Source organism: Scylla paramamosain, chromosome 23 (assembly GCF_035594125.1).
Source record: "Scylla paramamosain isolate STU-SP2022 chromosome 23, ASM3559412v1, whole genome shotgun sequence".
In the NCBI taxonomy this organism is placed as follows: Eukaryota; Metazoa; Arthropoda; class Malacostraca; order Decapoda; family Portunidae; genus Scylla; species Scylla paramamosain.
In genome coordinates this window covers 1,685,486-1,705,485 of record NC_087173.1, presented here as the reverse complement: position 1 = coordinate 1,705,485, position 20,000 = coordinate 1,685,486, and the positions used below count along the sequence as shown (strand labels likewise).

Here is a 20,000-nt window from a genome sequence, read left to right as displayed (position 1 = left end):
TCCCGATGCCAAGGTGGACTCAGGAAGGAGAGAAATACAAATCCTTTTCCTTGTACCTTTCGTAAGTTTGGGTGTTTTGGTATTGTTTGGTATTTATAGATATTAGTAGTTGTTGTATCCATGTGTGTGTTTATCTTTGTTTTCTTTCCTTAGTTAGAATTTCTTGTGCGTTTTTTTCTCTTTATGTATTCGTCTTTTTTTTTTTAGGTATTTATATTTCTTACACGTATATACTGCAGTAATCGCTATTCTGTGTATGCATGTTTGTTTACTTTTGTATTCTCTCTCTCTCTCTCTCTCTCTCTCTCTCTCTCTCTCTCTCTCTCTCTCTCTCTCTCTCTCTCTCTCTCTCTCTCTCTCTCTCGTTTAATTTCTTTCTTGTGCTTTAGCTTAAGAATTTTAGTTTTTTTTTTTGGTATTTATAAACACTAATAATTGGTTTTCTATCTATGCATATATGTCTGTTTTATTTTCTCTCTCCAGTTAAAATTATCAATTATGTTTTACTTGGAAATCTCTCTCTCTCTTTTTTTTTTTTTTTGCGAGGCATTTATAAACACTACTAACTGCTATTCTATTTGCACGTGTTTCTTACTGTAAATGCATTCATTTTATCTTTTTTTCTCACTTATTCTCTCTCTCTTCTTATTTGTGCTTTACGTAAGAAATTTTAACGCTTTTTGAGCTATTTATAAAGGTTAGTAATAGCTGGTGTTCTCTCTGCACGTGTTTCTTACATTCGTTCATTTTTGTTCTCTCTTTATAGTTCAATTTCTCACAAGTGTGTTACGTAAGGAATTTTGGCATTTTCTTCAACTATTTATAAACGTTACTAATTGTGGGACTCTTTTTCTTTTTCAGAGTAACATTTTCCTAGTTATTTATAAACATTACCAAACATTGAGACTCTTTCTTTCTATTCCTTATAATAAAGTAAATTCCTTTATATATTTTCCTTTTGCAATCGATGGCAAAAAATATCTTGTTTTCCTGGCATTATATTTATTCATATTTCTTAAAATAAAGTAGGTACATTTCTTTATATACTTCCCTTTAGAATCTATGGTACTAAATATTCTGCTTTCCTGCCATCTTATTCCCGCCTCCTGATGACAAGGCATTATTTTTACCATTCTTCGCCAATCTACAGTAGCGCGTCTATTTTTATTACGTCTCTGCTCAGATTGGATTAAACAAGTGAATGGGGCGCTGACTGCTTCGCTCAGCCTGTTGTTGGGAGCCTCGCGTGGGTCGCTGAGCCGTGTCTGAGGCTTTGTGGGGCCTGAGTGGACAGGCAGAGGACAGGAGGTGAAGTGGATGGGCAGTTCAGTGTATTCCTCAGACCGTAGCGAGGTGCGGGATCAACTGAATGGCCAGTAATGAGAAGCTCGTGTACCTGTCAGCATGTTAAGTCAGTCTGCAGACATTTGGTACTGAAACTCTTGAGGATCTTTGAGTATTTTTATCTTCCGCCCCGTTACCAAATATTTTGTTCCTGATAAGTTAGTTGTGAGGGAAATGAGAGCCGCTGTGTTGCTGTGGTGGTGTTACTCGTCTTACACCACTGAACAGACCCTTAACGCAGCCCCTTCTGACACACATCCCTATAAGACTCAACTGACATCACCCCGTCACAAGTCGAGGCGTTACATTAGCGAGACTCAGGCAGGTAATGGAGCTAATCATCTTACAATTAGGGACAGGTAATGGACTCTCTCATCCACTAACAAGCTCGTCAAGGTGAGGTGAGGTGAAGTGAGGTGCGGTGGTGAGGTGATGTGGGGTGAGGTGAGGTGAGGTGATGAGGTGAGGCGGTTGTTCTGTTGTGATGTCCCTAGTGATGCTATTATTGTTATTGTTGAAGAGGAGGAGGAGGAGGAGGAGGAGGAGGAGGAGGAGGAGGAGGAGGAGGAGGAGGAGGAGGAGGAGAGGAGGAAGAGGAGGAGGAGAACCTGCATTTCAAAGTGAGAAAATCAATCAGAAAAGAAGGTTTTATGTACTCTCTCTCTCTCTCTCTCTCTCTCTCTCTCTCTCTCTCTCTCTCTCTCTCTCTCTCTCTCTCTCTCTCTCTACTTCTCCAATTCGCTCCCTCCTTCAAGCGAGAGGAGGGAAGAAAAGAGCAAGAGGAAGAGGAGGTGAGTCAATTCCTTTTTCCTTTTAGTGTATCAACATTATAATCATTACTATTTTCATTTTAAACCATTACTTCAAATCTTTCTTTCTTTACTCTTCTTTTCCTGGAAGGTTTTGTATTCTTCCCTATCAACATAAGGGTATTGCTGATTTCTTCATTTCCTCAGTATTATTATCAACACTATCATTGTCATCATCATCTGTCACTGTAAAATATCATTAATAGATTCTTTTTAACTTTCCTCTATTTTCAAGAAGCGTTTACTGTTTTCCTCACAAATAAGCGAACATTAATTATTTCTTTCTTTTCTCTGAGTGTCGTTATCAATTTCATCATTTTCATCTTACCAACACTAATGAACTGACCCCTACTTACCCTTTTCAAAGAAGCAGATATTGTTAATTTCCTCCTCCTCTTCCTCTTAGTGTCATTAGCATCATCACTATTTTCGTCTTAAACAATCACGGATAAAGCTTTCCTCTTGTAACTCATTTCCTAGAAGTACATATTAATAATCTTCTCCTCTTTCTCTAAGTGTCACCATCAACACTATCATCTTCACTTCAAGGCAACACTAATAAACTCTCCATTTCTTTCATTACCAAGAAGCAAATATTAATACATTCTTCCTCCTTCTCTAAATGTCATTAACACCACAATATTCATTTTCAATCATCACTAATAAACTTATTCACTTTATTTTAGGAAGCAAACACCAATAACTGTTCTCCTTTCTCTCAGTATCATTATCAACATTGCCATTTTCATCCCCAACTAACAAAACCCTCTTTTTGTTTTCCTTTTCCTGAGAAACTTTCAAATCCTTCCCTAAACACGCTGCCCTGTCTTCAGTATCCCTCTTCCCTCAGTAACTCTACCTCCCTTCATTAACCCTTCCCTCCCTTCAGTAACCTTGCCTACCCTAGAGACCCCTCAGTAACTCTCGACCCTTCAATAACCCTTCCCTCTCTTTAATAACTCGACCTCCCTTCATTAACCCTCGCCCTCCCTTCAGTAACCTTGCCTACCCTCGACCTCCCCTCAGTAACCCTTGACCTTCCTTCAGTGACCGTCCTCCCTCAGTAACACTCGCTCTCCCTTCAGTAAACTTGCCTACCCTCGACCTCCCCTCAGTAACCCTTGACCTTCCTTCAGTGACCGTCCTCCCTCAGTAACACTCGCTCTCCCTTCAGTAACCTTGCCTACCCTCGACCTCCCCTCAGTAACCCTTGACCTTCCTTCAGTGACCGTCCTCCCTCAGTAACACTCGCTCTCCCTTCAGTAACCTTGCCTACCCTCGACCTCCCTTCAGTAACCCTTGACCTTCCTTCAGTGACCGTCCTCCCTCAGTAACACTCGCTCTCCCTTTAGTAACCTTGCCTACCCTCGACCTCCCTTCAGTGACACTCGACCTCTCCTCTCTTCATACACAAAACAGGCCAGAGCACAAGAAACTTTATCCAAATTTTCCCGTGGCCTCTTCCTCTCGTGGCGAACGGGGACTCAGGAGACAAACCAGTGGGAGGCGGATGCTGCTTGTCATACTTAGGCTTATAAACTCCACATAACTCCGCAACTCCATGCCTTAGTCTCCGCTGGCCCTGAGGGAGAAGGGAGAGGCAAGGGACAGGGACGGGATGGCAGAAATGGAAGGGAAGCAAGAACAGTGAGGAAGGTTAGACGATAGGGGAAGGAAGTAAAAGGAAGGAGGAAAGGGGATGGAAAGGCAAGGAGTAAAGGGAAGAGAGGAAACAGGGATAGCTTGGAAGGGTAAGGAAGAGGAAATCAAAGTCAGAAAGAGGAGGAGAGAAAGGAAAATGATACGGAAAAAGGAAGAGAGTTAAAGAAAGGCAAAACAGATGATAACTGGAGAGGATAGAACGGACGAGAGATAAAAAGAGAGACGTAAAAAGAGGAGGAGAAGAAAAGAAGGAAAGTAAAGGAGAAAAAGAAAGGAAGGAGATGAATCAGGATGAAAAGAGTGTCAGAGAGAGAGAGAGAGAGAGAGAGAGAGAGAGAGAGAGAGAGAGAGAGAGAGAGAGAGAGAGAGAGAGAGAGAGAGAGAGAGAATAAAAAATGGAGGTGTGGGGGGGAGTGAGGGGAGAGAGAGGCTAATGAGGATGAACGCTGTGTGAGCGGAAGGGAAGACGGACCGTGAGGGGAACTGAAGGGGGCTTTGTTGTGAGGGAATTAAGGTGTGACTGAGGGAGAGGAAGTGAGGGGACTGTGTATATGTGAGAGTGGGAGAGGGAGGGAGGGAGAGGGGGAGGGAGGGACAGAGAAAGAGAGAAACAGAGAGAAGGGGTGTCTGCTGAGTGTAGAAGGCAGGGATGTTACTATGAGAGAGAGAGAGAGAGAGAGAGAGAGAGAGAGAGAGAGAGAGAGAGAGAGAGAGAGAGAGAGAGAGAGAGAGAGAGAGAGAGAGAGAGTAATGCGACTGAAAGAAGCTGAAGAAATAGAATAAAAATAAAAGAAATATTTGGGATAGGAGAGTGGTGAGAGAAGAGAGGAAACAAGGAGCGAAGGAGGAAGGGAGAGAGTAGGGAAGAAGGAAGGAAAGAAGAACATTAGGGGGAAAGTAAGGAAAAAGGGAGATAATGATAAGGAAAGATTCATACTCGTAACAAAAGGAAGGAAGGAAGGAAGGAAGAAGAAGATTAGAAAGTAAAGGAAGAGGAAGGAGAAGAAAATGAGAAGAGAGAGAATCCATGTATGGCCGAGAGTAGAGAAATGACAGAAGAGAAGCGAAAGAAAGGAAGCAAGGAAAGAAGCAAGGAAGGAAGGAAGGAGGAAGGACATTAGAAAGTAAAGGAGGAGCAGGGAGGTGGCAGAGTCAATTTGCATCCGAGAGAAGTAGAAACATGGCAGAAGTAAGTAAGGAAGGAAGGAAGGAAGGAAGGAAGGAAGGAAGAGGAGTGTATCTTACCATTTCTGGCCCAGGATGTGGATGGGCGCGCTCTGAGTCCTGAGATACGCCAGCTGCGCCCTCCTCTTGGCCACCATCCTTCTGGACATGACCTAACTCACCACCACCACCACCACCACCACCAGTAGCACCACCGCGCCCGCCACCACACCAGTCACACTTCACCACACACTTCACCACAGCGCCCTGCCCTGCGGTACAGCGCTACCACCAACTAGCACTAGAGTGGAAGCAGTAGTAGCAGCAGCAGCAGCAGCAGTAGCAGTATTATTATTATTATTAGTAGTAGTAGTAGTAGTAATAGTAGTAGTAGTAGTAGTAGGGACAAGTCACTACAGCAGGAGCGTCCCTCACTTCTGTCACTGGGCAACTGGCGGGCAAGGGGCGGCCACACTTCCCCCTCCTCCTGCTGCTGCTGCTGCTGCTGCTGCCTCCCACGCTGAAGGAGGCTCTTCACCCGCGGTAATCACTCGCCCACCGGTGGTCTGGGACCTAATATTCATTCAGAGACGCAACCCAAGAGGCGGACGCGGCGGGGAGGGCACGGGGAGGGGCGGGGGAAGGGCGTGGAGGTGGGCGGCGTCTGGCTGAGGGTCCGGAGTGAGATGAGGCGGCGACAGAAGTGCCCTGGCGCCTCGGAGGGGCTGCGGGTGGCGTGGCCGTCGGAGAAACAGACAGACTGACGCCGCGATAGCACAGGTAAAGGAGTGACGCTCGAGAGTGAAGGGCACAAGGCGGTGATTCAGCCGAGGCGGAGACTGCGGCGGCGAGGTGAGGCGGTGTTTCGGCAACAAGAAAACAAGGAAAGGTAAGGAAGATCCAAGGGCGAGGCGGACTCACGAGGATGCCGAAGGGGTGACGTCAGGTGGAGGTAAAGGGGCGGTTGTGTGACGTAATGGAGGTGCGGTGAGGAGGAGTGTGAGAGCGAGAGAAAGGAGGAGGGGCAGGAGGAGAGGAGATACAGCAAGAAGGATGTGTTGTTTATAAGTCGGCAAATGGAATCCTTGAGGTCCTCGTGTTTAGCACCTTCTCGCCGCCACTAAACCCCAACAACTAATAACACACTTACTCTCGGCAAAGATACTCACTGATATTAAACCTTGAGGACTTAAAGCAAACACTATCATCTTGTTACTCGCCGAATGCTTGCTGCGGTGACGTGTTGCAATCTGCCGCGCCTCGATCCATGCATATATTATCTTTTTATTCACCTCGTGCTTACTGGGGGATGGAATGTGGAGAATGATAAAGAAAATACATATCATTCTGTTTATTTCTTATTCATATTGGTTTTCTTTTGGTTAAGTAAACTATGCCATGTTGGAAATACGAGGAGTGATGGAGAACATTGCTGACCTTCATTCCTTATATTCCTCGATCTTTTCCTGAAACAGTAATTGATTTGAAGGGAAATATTTTGAGAGTTACGCTGCCCTGCCCTCCTACATCTGGCCTGGGCGAGACACCTGGAGCGGCACAGGGAAGACTATGGTGCAATGGGGAGAGATAACACGAGGAGGGTGATTAAATGATTTCACAACAAAGGGGCGCCCAGTTACAGAGGAAAAAGATAAAGGTAAGGAAAGAAAACACAACTATGTCCTAAGAGTTAGGCAATCCATCTTTTACGCTTTTTAAATTAATGAATAAACTTGATTAATTTTCTTGAAGGTAACCGTGAAAGTGTTGCAAGTGAAAAGAAGACCATCTCTCTCCCTCCTCCTCCTCCTCCTCCTCCTCCTCCTCCTCTTCCTTCAGCTACACAACATCCCGCTCATCCATTTACGTTCATAACTTCAAACCCAAAAGTCTACTCATCTTCCTCTTCCTGCTTCTCTTCCTCCTCCTCCTCCTCCTCGTCCTTCTCCTCTTCCTCCTGCTCTTATTACTCAGCAGCTGTAGGAAGAAGCAAGGGAAGACGGAACTCCCCCCCCCCTCTCTCTCTCTCTCTCTCTCTCTCTCTCTCTCTCTCGGGCACAAGGCAATCTCGTTCATATACAAAAAGGAATCTAAAGTTCATTTTTTGCTGTAGAATCTATGTATTAATCGCCTTTACGTGTGTGTGTGTGTGTGTGTGTGTGTGTGTGTAATGGGAATATATGGTTTCGAGTACGCTATATATATTTCTAAGAGAGAGAGAGAGAGAGAGAGAGAGAGAGAGAGAGAGAGAGAGAGAGAGAGAGAGAGAGAGAGAGAGAGAGAGAGATACGAGTAATTGTAAATAATGTTCTCTCTCTCTCTCTCTCTCTCTCTCTCTCTCTCTCTCTCTCTCTCTCTCTCTCTCTCTCTCTCTCTCTCTCTCTCTCTCTCTCCACAAAGAGTACACACAAACCTCACCATTGGCATGAAGATAAAAAGGAGATATGATTTATGGGAAAATAAACCTCATCTCTTGTGTGTGTGTGTGTGTGTGTGTGTGTGTGTGTGTGTGTGTGTGTGTGTGTGTGTGTGTGTGTGTGTGTGTGTGTGTGTGTGTGTGTGTGTGTGTGTGTGTGTGTGTGTGTAACTGCGCATAATTTTCGGACGTTCTAGGCCATTATATCACCTGCTACTTACACACACACACACACACACACACACACACACACACACACACACACACACACACACACACACACACACACACACACACACACACACACACACCTTCACCTTACCAGACCAGTCATTCTACACCTTACTTCATGTACTCTTCTTCCCTGCACCAGTCACTGTTCGCTCCACTTCCTCCCTAATAACTCACTTTTATTGTGGAGGAATGGGAAAATAACAATTAGCGAACCTTTTTTCCAATTATTTTTGTCTTCAATTTCTTTATTCCCCTTAGTCTACCTCCCAAAGAAAGAAAACGCGCCCAGGAACCTCTATATCAGCCATGAACCTACCTTGCTAACACCCCCTATACTCGTACATCCTGGCAGCTTCCCCTCCCTCCATGCACCCCTGCCGCCCTGCCGCGCACTCCCCGCTGCACAGTGACACGGGAGGAAACATCTGACGTCGCCTCTCACAGCTGGCACTCCTGACCTTCACCAACCTTTGAAAAGTTTATCTGCGTTCCCCTCTCTCTCTCTCTCTCTCTCTCTCTCTCTCTCTCTCTCTCTCTCTCTCTCTCTCTCTCTCTCTCTTAATACGACAAATTTCCAAGGCCACAGAAATTATTAGTCGGGTTTTTAATAGTTTTCCTGTTAATAATGTGGGAATATTGTTCAACTGTCACTAAAATCATAGAAACACCATTAAAAAGCATTGTAAATTCAACTAGAGCCTTATGATTGAAAGTAGCGGAGGGGCGGCGCGGCACTGCTTCAGCATATGTCTCTCTCTCTCTCTCTCTCTCTCTCTCTCTCTCTCTCTCTCTCTCTCTCTCTCTCTTAGATGCGCAGTTTCATATATAGGCATAATAATTGTATGTTTTGAATAATGAATGAAATATGAAAAAAAACAAGAAATAAAAAATGAGGAGAGGAAGGAGGGAAGAAGATGACGTGAGGGAGGAACACGTGTCATGTCTATCACACACACACTCTCTCTCTCTCTCTCTCTCTCTCTCTCTCTCTTCAGCGGAATGTTCTGTGAATGCTTCTATTTGTGAGTTTTACCGAGAGAGATAGAGAGAGGATGGGTTTCAGGTAGCGTGCTTGTAAACTGAACAGAGAGGCAGGTGTGACACTGGCTACCATTGATCTGTGCAGGTGTGAGGGGTGGCAGGTAAGGGAACACGCACCTGTGGAATGCTTCGAGGTGCTACACAGGTGACTGGCCAATTAACCCGATGGAAAATACAGGAAATGATTTGTGTGTTATAGTGGTGAGTAATGAGATATGTGTGATTGATGAAGGAAATTGGGCGAAAAATATATATATAGATAATTAACGGCATGTTACAGTGATGGATGATGAAATATTTGTAACTGATGAAGTAACTAAGAGGATACAAATAAAATAAAATGATAAAAAAGTATATGAGTGAAAAAAAAAAAAAAAAAAAAAAAAAAAAAATATATATATATATATATATATATATATATATATATATATATATATATATATATATATATATATATATATATAATATACATTGACAGAAAATTTACGTTAAACGAATGAAAATCAAATATTTGTAACTGATGAAATAAGTAACAATAATTGCAGAGATAAATTACGAAATATTTTGTTATGCAAGAGTAAATAGAAAAAAACATGGATAAATGTAAAAGAATGTCAATAAAAAATAAAAAAAACGTTAATAACAAGACCTTGAGGTTACACACGAAAGATTGAAGTATATTTGAATAAATGTGAATAAACAAACCAGCTAAATGAACAAATAAACAGAAAAAAGGTAAACTAAAAACAAAATAAACACAATTTTTTTCTCCATGTGTAGGTATGTACGTATGTGTGTGTGTGTGTGTATGTATGTGTGTATGTGCGTTCCTCTCTTCACTGGATTTACATGGATCTTCCCTTCATTTTTTTCCTTTGGCTTTCTTACTTTACCTCAATATTACAATTTCACACTGACGGCTTTCAATCTCCGCTTCTCCTTGTCAAGTCTTCGCCAACCTCCCTGGCCTGAGCAACACATATAGCCTCTCTCTCTCTCTCTCTCTCTCTCTCTCTCTCTCTCTCTCTCTCTCTCTCTCTCTCTCTCTCTCTCTCTCTCTCTCTCTTTGGCCATGAGTCGCCTTGTTGAATGTAAAATGGATTAGATGTATGACGTGCCAAGAGAGAGAGAGAGAGAGAGAGAGAGAGAGAGAGAGAGAGAGAGAGAGAGAGAGAGAGAGAGAGAGAGAGAGACTAATATTACATCTCCCATATTCTCTCTCTCTCTCTCTCTCTCTCTCTCTCTCTCTCTCTCTCTCTCTCTCTCTCTCTCTCTCTCTCTCTCTCTCTCTCTCTCTCTCTCTCTCTCTCTCTCTCTCTCTCTCTCTCAAACTTAGGAACAAAACCAATCATCTTCGCTTCACTGGAATAAAGTTTTGCGATTAACTTCAGAAACTCCCTTACTTTTTTTATTAAAACACGAAGGAAAATAAAAAAAAATCATCACTTGATCATATATAGGCCTCACACACACACACACAGACACACACACACACACACACACACACACACACACACACACACAGATACCACATAAAAAACACATACGATTACAAATATTCAGGAAACGAGAGAGAGAGAGAGAGAGAGAGAGAGAGAGAGAGAGAGAGAGAGAGAGAGAGAGAGAGAGAGAGAGAGAGAGAGAGAGAGAGAGAGAGAGAGAGATTTGGTCAAGGAATGTTTGGATGTGTCAGTGTGCTTGTATGTCTGTGTATGTATGTATGTATATAATTATGTATGTATATATGTATGTATGTATGTATGTATGTATGTATGTATGTATGTATGTACGTGTGTGTGTGTGTGTGTGTGTGTGTGTGTGTGTGTGTGTGTGTGTGTGTGTGTGTGTGTGTGTGTGTGTGTGTGTGTGTGTGTGTGTACGTCCATCATGAGTGAGTGTGTGGCAGGTAACGTGAGGTGTGTACAGGTGAGCGTGGCCTCCTAATGAACGGCTCAGGTGCTAATGAGGTGCTTGTCACTAATTAGCGATAAATCAACAACAAAATTTCACTGGCCACAAAAAATAAAAAAAATATTAATAAAAAATAAATAAGTGCTACTAATGAGCCGGAAAGAGTCACGCGCCAAAGGGGACAGCAAATCAACCCTTTAATTCCTCTTGCAAAAAAAAAAAAAAAAAAAAAAAAAAAAGAAAAGAAAAAATGAATAAAAAATAAATAAATAATGAGTAAAGTGATTAGCAGGAAATAAAAGTGACAATGATGATGATTCGTAAAGAGGAAAATAAACAGTGATGTTGGTTTGGAGAAGATAAGCAAGTGGTAGTGAAGATGAAGAGAGGGAATGAGGTAGGTAGGGAGGAAGGGAGGGAGGGAAGGAAGGAGGGTGAAGGAGGAAGAGATTGAGAGAGCGAACGTATACAAGGAAAACATAATATGAATTTAAATACTTTTCTCATACTATCCTCCACCCCCCTCTCTCTCTCTCTCTCTCTCTCTCTCTCTCTCTCTCTCTCTCTAGGAAAAAAAAAACATACCCACAGTCATTAATTACCGTTGAAAGAAACATGAGCAAGAGTGTTACAAGACGAGAGCTCTGGGAAGTAAAAACAAATAAATAAATAAAATAACAAGAATATATTAAAGTCATTCAAATAATTAATCATGAATATATCGGAGAAACAAATCATGGAAAACAAAATTAGAAGAAGGTATAAGAGACACAAGGAAATGAAAGGGAAGGGAGGAGGGGAAGGGAGGGGATGGTAAGAGAAGGGAGAAGGAGGAAAACAAAAAGAAAGTGTGGGGTAAAGGAAGGGAATGACAAGAGGAGGGAAGGCAAGTGAGGAGGAGAGAAAGAGAAGAAAGGAAAGAGAATACAGGGGAAGAAAATTCTGGAAAAAAAGGAGAGAAAGGGAAGAGAAGGAGAGAAAAGGAAAATGACTGTAAAACGTGGAAGAGAAGGAAAGAAAGGAGGAGAGAAAGAGAAAGGAAAGAGAAGGAAAAGGAAGGAGGGGAGGGATACGGAAGAAAAGGAGAAGAATAAGGAAATCACTGTAATCTGTGAAGGAAAAATAAAAAAAATAAAGGAAAACAGGAGAAGAAAAGGAATGAAATATAAAAGAAACTCACTGTAATCTTCACCGTATATGAAGTACTCAAATAAGGATAAATTCTTCTAAATCCTCAAGAGTTACGATAAAGAGAACCCTTTGAGATTTGAGGGGGTGGTGTGAGGTGGTGCTAACAGGTAAAGAGGGCTAAGGCGAGAGGTAAGGAGAGGGAGTTAAGAGGTGGCTTTTTTGGTGACGTAGTAAGAGGTGGGTGGCATTCCTCAAAAACTGTTTCTTAATCCTCTCATCACTGTGGGTTCCTCTGGAGATCACCGGAATGTGGTTGTGTAAGTTTAGTGTGTAGCGGTGACTGAGATCTGACACTGGAAACTAATTAGGTCGTGTTTCTTATACTCTTAGTGATCCATACAACAAAAAGGAAAAAAAAAAGTTAATCAGTCTGTAAACTCACACATCTGTAAAATACTTCTGGTACTGTGAACTAATAAACTCAATCTACACCAGTGATAGATACCCATAAGAAGCAAAGTAAATTAATGACTGTAAACGCACGAAATATTGAAATACTCTTGGTACTATAATCTCACCTCTTACACTAACCCATAGCAATGTAAACTCTTAGTGACAACCCAAAATAAAGAAAGGTCAGATAAACCAATACTTGTAAACCCACACAAGATCAAACACTTACGTAAACTAGCACGTCTAACTCACCCAATACTTTAACTCCCAGAAAAAAAAACTCCCCACAGTAAAAGATATCTGAGAAATACGTAAAAAAAAGAGACAGAATCAGAAAAATAACATTAATCAATTACTGTAACCTTAAATAACACTAAACACTGAAGATACCGCAAACTAGCACTTCTAACACCACCCAAGGCTTTATCAACTCCCAACAACAACATCCCGCAGTAAAAGGCGAGGGAGAAATGGTGGAAAGCTAAAAGGGACACGCTGCCGAGTCAAGTTTTGTGGCCGCTTTTCAAAATTCACGCGCCCGGCCTGCTGGTCTTGTTGTCATGCAAAGTGTATTACCTCCCCCATCAAGGCGCCAAATTCCCTTCATTTGTATCTGTATTACCCCCTCCTCTCCTCCCCTCCCTCCCTCCCCTCTCCTCCCTTCCCTTCCTTTTCATAATTCTATTCCCGTTTTTCTGGCCTTTTAAATTTTTTTTTTTTTTACGTATTATCTCTTTTTTTATCGTTTGTTTATTCATTTTTTTTGTTACCTTTTATTTTCTTTCGCTTATTTTTTTTTCATTATTATTATTATTATTATTATTATTACTTAAGTGATATCATGGTTGTTTTAGTTGGTGTATTCAGAGAGAGAGAGAGAGAGAGAGAGAGAGAGAGAGAGAGAGAGAGAGAGAGAGAGAGAGAGAGAGAGAGAGAGAGAGAGAGAGAGAGAGAGAGAGAGAGACCTCTTAACCAATAAGCAAATATTTTTTAAACAACTAACGATGTATACAATTTTTCATCGCACATTTACGAAACACACACACACACACACACACACACACACACACACACACACACACACACACACACACACACACACAGACATACACTTACACACACACACTCGGTCACCCTTGAAGGAAATGTCTCGGGCGGAAAACAAATCATTAGTATCACTCTTTCCTGCAACAACAATCAAAGGGAGATTATTTGGCCAGAGAGCGCTGTGTAAATGTGCCGCGCGCGTGTGTTTACTGCGCCGCCCTGTCACCAAGGCTGGGGGAGGAGGAGGAGAAGGAGGAGGACTAAGAGGAAGAGGAAGAAGAGGAGGAGGAAGAATGTGGAGATGGTGATTATTATAATAATTGTTCTATTTGTGGTGTTGTTGGGGGTGGTGGTTTGGTGGTAGTAGTGGTACTAGTGGTAGCGGTGGTGGTGGTGTAGTAATAGTAGTAGTAGTAGTAGTAGGAGGAGGAGGAGTAGGAGGAGAGAAACAGACAGACATATAAACAAATAGATACACATACACACACACAAACAGAAAAGAGACAAACAGACAGAGAAATAGACTGACAAATAAACAGAAAGACAAACAAATAAACAATTTATAGAAAGAGACAAGAAAGCACACACACACACACACACACACACACACACACACACACACACACACACACACACATTCCACCTTATCTTTGTTTAAACTCCCACAGACACCATTCCACCTCCATAAAGTGAGAGTGGAGAGGTCTGGCCGCCCTTTACTAGCCGCCCTCTCACCCTTGTAACGAATGAGGAGGAGGAGGAGGAGGAGGAGGAGGAGTAGGAGGATGGATGATTTAGAAGGGGTAGAGAATAATGGTAAGAAGAGGTACGTACAGCAGAAGATACAGGAGGAGGAGGAAGAGGAGGAGGAGGAGGAGGAGGAGGAGGAGGAGGAGGAGGGCTGTTATCTCTCTTCCTCTCTTCCTTTTTCTAATATTCGTCTTGAAATGTTCGGCAACTTGGGTCGAGATACAGAACTCTTGAGGTCACGGAGGGAAAAATTTGTCCACGTGGGAGAAGGAGAGAGAGAGAGAGAGAGAGAGAGAGAGAGAGAGAGAGAGAGAGAGAGAGAGAGAGAGAGAGAGAGAGAGAGAGAGAGAGAGAGGGGGGGGTGGAGCAAATTTATTGAATGTCGACTTAAATACAAACTAATACTGTTGTCGTGGAGTGTATATTATTAAACTTTATCCTTGCGCAACTGTCAGAGAGAGAGAGAGAGAGAGAGAGAGAGAGAGAGAGAGAGAGAGAGAGAGAGAGAGAGAGAGAGAGAGAGAGAGAGAGAGAGAGAGAGAGATTAAGAAACCCAAAAAAGTCAAGGAGAAACGAGGGAGAGAGAAATACAGAAAGCAGTAAATGTGACTCCGCTGTGTGTGTTTACTTGTCTGTCTGTCTGCCGGCCTCTATTTCGGGCAGAAGTCACACCCGCTGCCTATCTCCCCGCGCGAGGTGCCTGGCTGCTCACCTCGCCTCACCTGGCCGCTGTGTGCTACCTGTCTGAGATATATGCCCCAAAACACTCGACCTTGGTGCGACTCTTCAGAACGTGACACGAGAACATAAGGGAAGCTGCAAGAGGCCATCACGTGTTTTGTTCTGCGTATGAATCTTTATGTGTGGTTGGCAGATCTTACGGTGTCTCTTCTGCCCTCTGTATTTCCTTCGTGTTTCTCTCAATTCCATCCCTCCATTTATTTTTAATTCCTAGTGTGGTTAGTCGACTCTATGCTCTCGCTGGTACCTAATAGATAAAGAGACTGGAGAAGATTGCGGAGAAGCATAGCGGAAGACTAACTTAGCTTATCTTAGAGCGAGTAGAGTATATACAGTGTGTAAGGTAAAGTGGCGGTGGTTCAAGAAGGGAACGTAGAGAAGCACAGGTGAGGAACAGACGTGTGGTGACTTGGCTCTTGAGAGAAAGAAAATAACACGTTCGTGGTGTTCTTTCTTATGTTTCCGCGTAATTTTAGCGATACCAATCTCCGCAATATCACGAAACGTCACTCAAAATATGAAAATATTCCTATATCATGCGATTTTTCCAAGTAAACTACATGGAAGAGGAAAAAATATTCGATATTTTATTTTATTTTATTTTGTGTATGTGCGTGTGTTTGTGCTGTGATAGGTGTAGTGAGGGAACGTAAGGAAAGACTTTGCAGTCATTCAAAGCAGAAAAATATTTCATTACTATTTTTATTTACGCTTGTTTTCTCATTTATTTATATACAATGGAACCGTTTTGGGATACTATTTTTTACCAATTTATTTTTTTCATGGCGTGTGTGAGTGGGAGACGCGACACGAGGCGAGTCAAGACACTGCCGTCACACACACACACTCACACACACACACACACACACACACACACACACACACTCAAGAGCAAAGCACCGCCACCGCCACACTCGCCCCCACGTGAACTCGTAAATAAAGGAACCATTTTTATCACTATTATTTCCCGCCAGACTGGAGAGGAGAGAAAAGGAGGACGAGGCAGGAGAACCAAGACAATGCGCCATCTTTTCCGAGTCACACCACTGCGGCGAGACACACACCGCATCACGAACCGCCACACGCCACACGCCACATCACGCCACGTCTTGCCATCCTAGGCGGGTCACTGTGACGTCAGAGGATCCTTGACGTCACAGCGGTACATCCGTGTATTGTGTGAGTGCGTATGTGTGTTTACCTCCATGGGGCATCACACGACTCTCTGACGCCGCCCCGGGCACGTCTGGGGTCTGGCACGGCTAGAAGGGCACTGAGACACCCGTGCCCCCCTTTGCCCATGCCTGAAGTGCCCGCCAATGCTCCCTTGCGTCCACCTGCCTGCCCTTCTCCCCTTCCCTCCCGTGCAGTTCTTTTATTATCATTTTTAACCTAAGTACGTGCTTCCCTTCCCCTCTTTATGCGATAACTCTTGCCTCTTCCCCTATCTCCCTTCTGCCTCTCTCATACCTCACTTAAACACACCACCATCACCACTTCCACCACACTCTCTCACCTCCCTTCACCACACACGATGACTCTTAATACAGACACATACATACCTCTCTCTCTCTCTCTCTCTCTCTCTCTCTCTCTCTCTCTCTCTCTCTCTCTCTCTCTCTGATCCTCACCACATTCACTATATTACTCGTTATCATATTAATCTCTTACACTCATTCCATTCCTATTTACTCATTTTATTCATCCCCTTCTTATTCACTCATTCCTCTCTCCTTACACTCATTTATCCAACCTTTACACTCATCACACTCATCATATTACTCATTACCATGCTCTTCTACACTATAAACTCATTCTCTTCCATTCTTCATCACCACCACCACCACCACCACCACCACTGACTCTCTTGAAATACAGAACGTGATTCTTGTCTTTTTCTGAAGATCAAGTTATGAATGAGGTTTTGTGAGCGTGATGGACAAAGGTTAGGAGGGAACATGAGGGAAGAGGAACGTGAAGCATATAATAAGAGAGGAAAATAAGGAAAATACAGTGAAAATAAGCTTCTGTTGGGATATGTTTATAAGTGACGTGATGTGACGGATTCAACTGTGACGAGGTTATTATTGTTGATGTCACGTCTGGCATTGTTTTGTGGGTCAGTGATATATTCTCTCTCTCTCTCTCTCTCTCTCTCTCTCTCTCTCTCTCTCTCTCTCTCTCTCTCTCTCTAGTATGTATGCTTTAGTGATCTGTCTATTTATCTGTCTGTTTGTCTATGTTTCTTTATGGTAATACTATTCATCACCTGCTTATGTTTAATCTCTCTCTCTCTCTCTCTCTCTCTCTCTCTCTCTCTCTCTCTCTCTCTCTCTCTCTCTCATGGTAATACCATTCGTCATACTCTTATGTTTAGTCAATCTCTCTCTCTCTCTCTCTCTCTCTCTCTCTCTCTCTCTCTCTCTCTCTCTCTCTCTCTCTCTCTACTGTAAGAGGCATGATAATAAATGACCTCCACAGCTTCTATAGTCTCTCGTGGTGGCGCCAGGTAAGAGACGACCCTTCCCCCCTCCACACGACCTGACTCACCTGTTCCTCCTCTTCCTCCTCCTCCTCCTCCTCCTCCAGCAGCGTGACGTCAAGGGTGGAGAGGGTGACGCTTCCCTCCACTCTTCTCTCCTCTCTCCATTCACCGCCTGTCTCTCTCTTTCTCTCTCCCTCCCTCCACCTACTTAGTGATGTGTTTTGCGTCACTGAGATAAAGTGATAGGTCTCATTCTTATTCTCTTGGGGTCTGTGTGTGTGTGTGTGTGTGTGTGTGTGTGTGTGTGTGTGTGTGTGTGTGTGTGTGTGTGTGTGTGTGTGTGTGTGTGTGTGTGTGTGTGTGTGTGTGTGTGTGTGTGTGTGTGTGTGTGTGTGTGTGTGTGTGTGTGTGTTTCTGTTTCTCTGTGTGCGTCTGTCTGTATGTCTGTCTGTTTCTGTGTGTGTTTCTCTCTCTCTCTCTCTCTCTCTCTCTCTCTCTCTCTCTCTCTCTCTCTCTCTCTCTCTCTAATACTATTACTACTTCTACTACTATTACTATTAATGATAAGAATATTAATAATAAAAATAACAAAAAAAAGAAAAAATATTGATAAAAAAAAGAAAGAAAGAAAGAAAAAATCTCAAGTAAAAAAGAAAGGAAGGCACGAAAAAAAAAATACACATTAATGAATTAGCATTTTTTTATGAGGGCGTCACCCGTGGCCTCCTCACGTCTTGTTTACACTGCGGAGGCGCTATGACGTCACCACTGGGAAATGTAAACAAAGGAGCACGTGACCCGGGAACAGTGAGTGACGCAACGATCTGCATAGCACGCGCCGGCCTTGCTTGACGAGAGCCACAGATTTATCCACTGAATTCTAAAACACTTCTGGGCCGCACCTCCACCCCATTCAAAGGGCACTAATTGAAGGTACACGGGTTTTTAAGCGCGTTTTTACAGTTCTAGTGACATATTGACAAGATTTCTTCACTATTGACAGAAGAAACATTCCTAAGAACTTGGCTCATCATCCTGTGGACTTTGAAAATAGTCGTGGTGAAAGAGCTAAGTGTTTCTAAAGACAGGTCTTATGTAACACGACTCTTATGGACACCAATTTCCTGCAACTGGTATCAGGAAGGGTGTCACTAAGCATTACACAGAGACCCAGCGCTCCTTCCCTCCAGCCTGACTGATTTATGTAACGCGACTTAAGGACACCAACTCTACTAACTTCCTGTATTTTTTTAAACCAACTCTACTAACTTCCTGTATTTTTTGATCGGTATCCCACAAGTTGTTTCAAGGAAAAAGTTACCAAGCCTCCCATAGAGATCCAGTGCTCCTTCCTCCAGCCTGACTAATTTACATAATAGGACTTTAGTGCCTGACTCCTTATAGATCGGTCACCTGTAAATAGTCTCAAGAAAAGCGTTATTACTTTACATTAGAGACCCAGCGCTCCTTCCCTTCAGCTTGCCTGCTCTATATAATATGATTCTTACGGAGACCAACCATGATGTCAACTTCCTGTACTTTTTGATCAGTATCCGGCAATTAGTCTCAAGAAGGATGTCACTAAGCCTGATATTTACAGTTATCCTTCTAGATTTCATTCCAGTTTCTCTAAGAGTACAAGTAGGAATAATGACAGACAGGTGGTTTATGAAAAGGTGACGATACGTTCTGCATGTGGTACTTTTCCTACTCCAGCCTTCCTCAGTCTTCATAAAATAAACGATCTGGTGTAAAATTATGAGCATTTCCAAAGACACTGTTGATGAAAAGACGGGTGATTGACAAATGCAGATCTCCCAATGACAGCAGTTTTATATTTGGTCAGCAGGATCCTCAAGGCTCACTCAAATGAAGCAGCGTGTCACTACGTCACTTTAAGGGAGTCAGTAATGCGGGAAGGACTTGTGGTTACGAAATGCCATCAGAACCTATTTCAATAATGTAGACAGACATGAAAATCCTCGATAAGTGCCGAGTCGTGAGGGTTTAGAGGCGTGAGTGTGTCGGTGAGTAATGAATGACGAGTGACTCAGTGAAGAGTGGGCGACTAGAGGAACAAAGTCTGATGCAAATGGAGGAACACATTTAAAACAGCTGTGATTGGGAGAATAGTGCATGGCAGATTGTAACAATTAAAATATATGGAAATGATAGTCATTTGAAAATAAGTGATTATTTGAGAAACTTATGGCAATGAAGACAATAAATGAAAAAAAGAAAAGTTAAGAAAATTAGAGGTAAACCGAACAATTATATATAGAACTTGAAAAAAAAATTGTAAACGATACATAAAATAAGAATGAAAACCCAAGAAACCAAATGAAAAATAAAATAGTTAAGCAAAAAAATAACTAACTAAATAAATAAATAAAACAAGTAGAAAAAACAAACCAAAAAAAATCAAAACAAAAACCAGAAAAAAAAACTAACCGGGGAAGAGGAAGGAAAAACGAGAACAGAGGAGAGTAAACAAACACACAGGTGGTTCACAAGTCGCAAAGATGTTCTGGAGGAGGAAACCAGTGCCGGACAAGGCGCGGGTAGTGTTAGATCAAGGGAGGCTGCCTCATGCTGCTAAATATTGTATGGAGGCTCCTGGCTAGTCGATGTGTGTGTGTGTGTGTGTGTGTGTGTGTGTGTGTGTGTGTGTGTGTGTGAGTGTGAGTGTGTGTGTGTGTGTGTGTGTGTGTGTGTGTGTGTGGGTGTAGGGGGGGGAAACATGTATATCTATATCATCTTTCTTTTTCAAGCGGTGGTGGTAGTAGTAGTAGTAGTAGTAGTAGTAGTAGTA

At 42.8% G+C, this 20,000-nt stretch overlaps 1 protein-coding gene across 1 annotated transcript in view; it reads right to left on the bottom strand.

The window, feature by feature from the left end:
* Positions 1-20,000, bottom strand: part of LOC135111986 (uncharacterized) — a 77,173-nt gene that overhangs the window by 5,026 nt on the left and 52,147 nt on the right. The gene's annotated exons all lie outside the window — the stretch shown is intronic.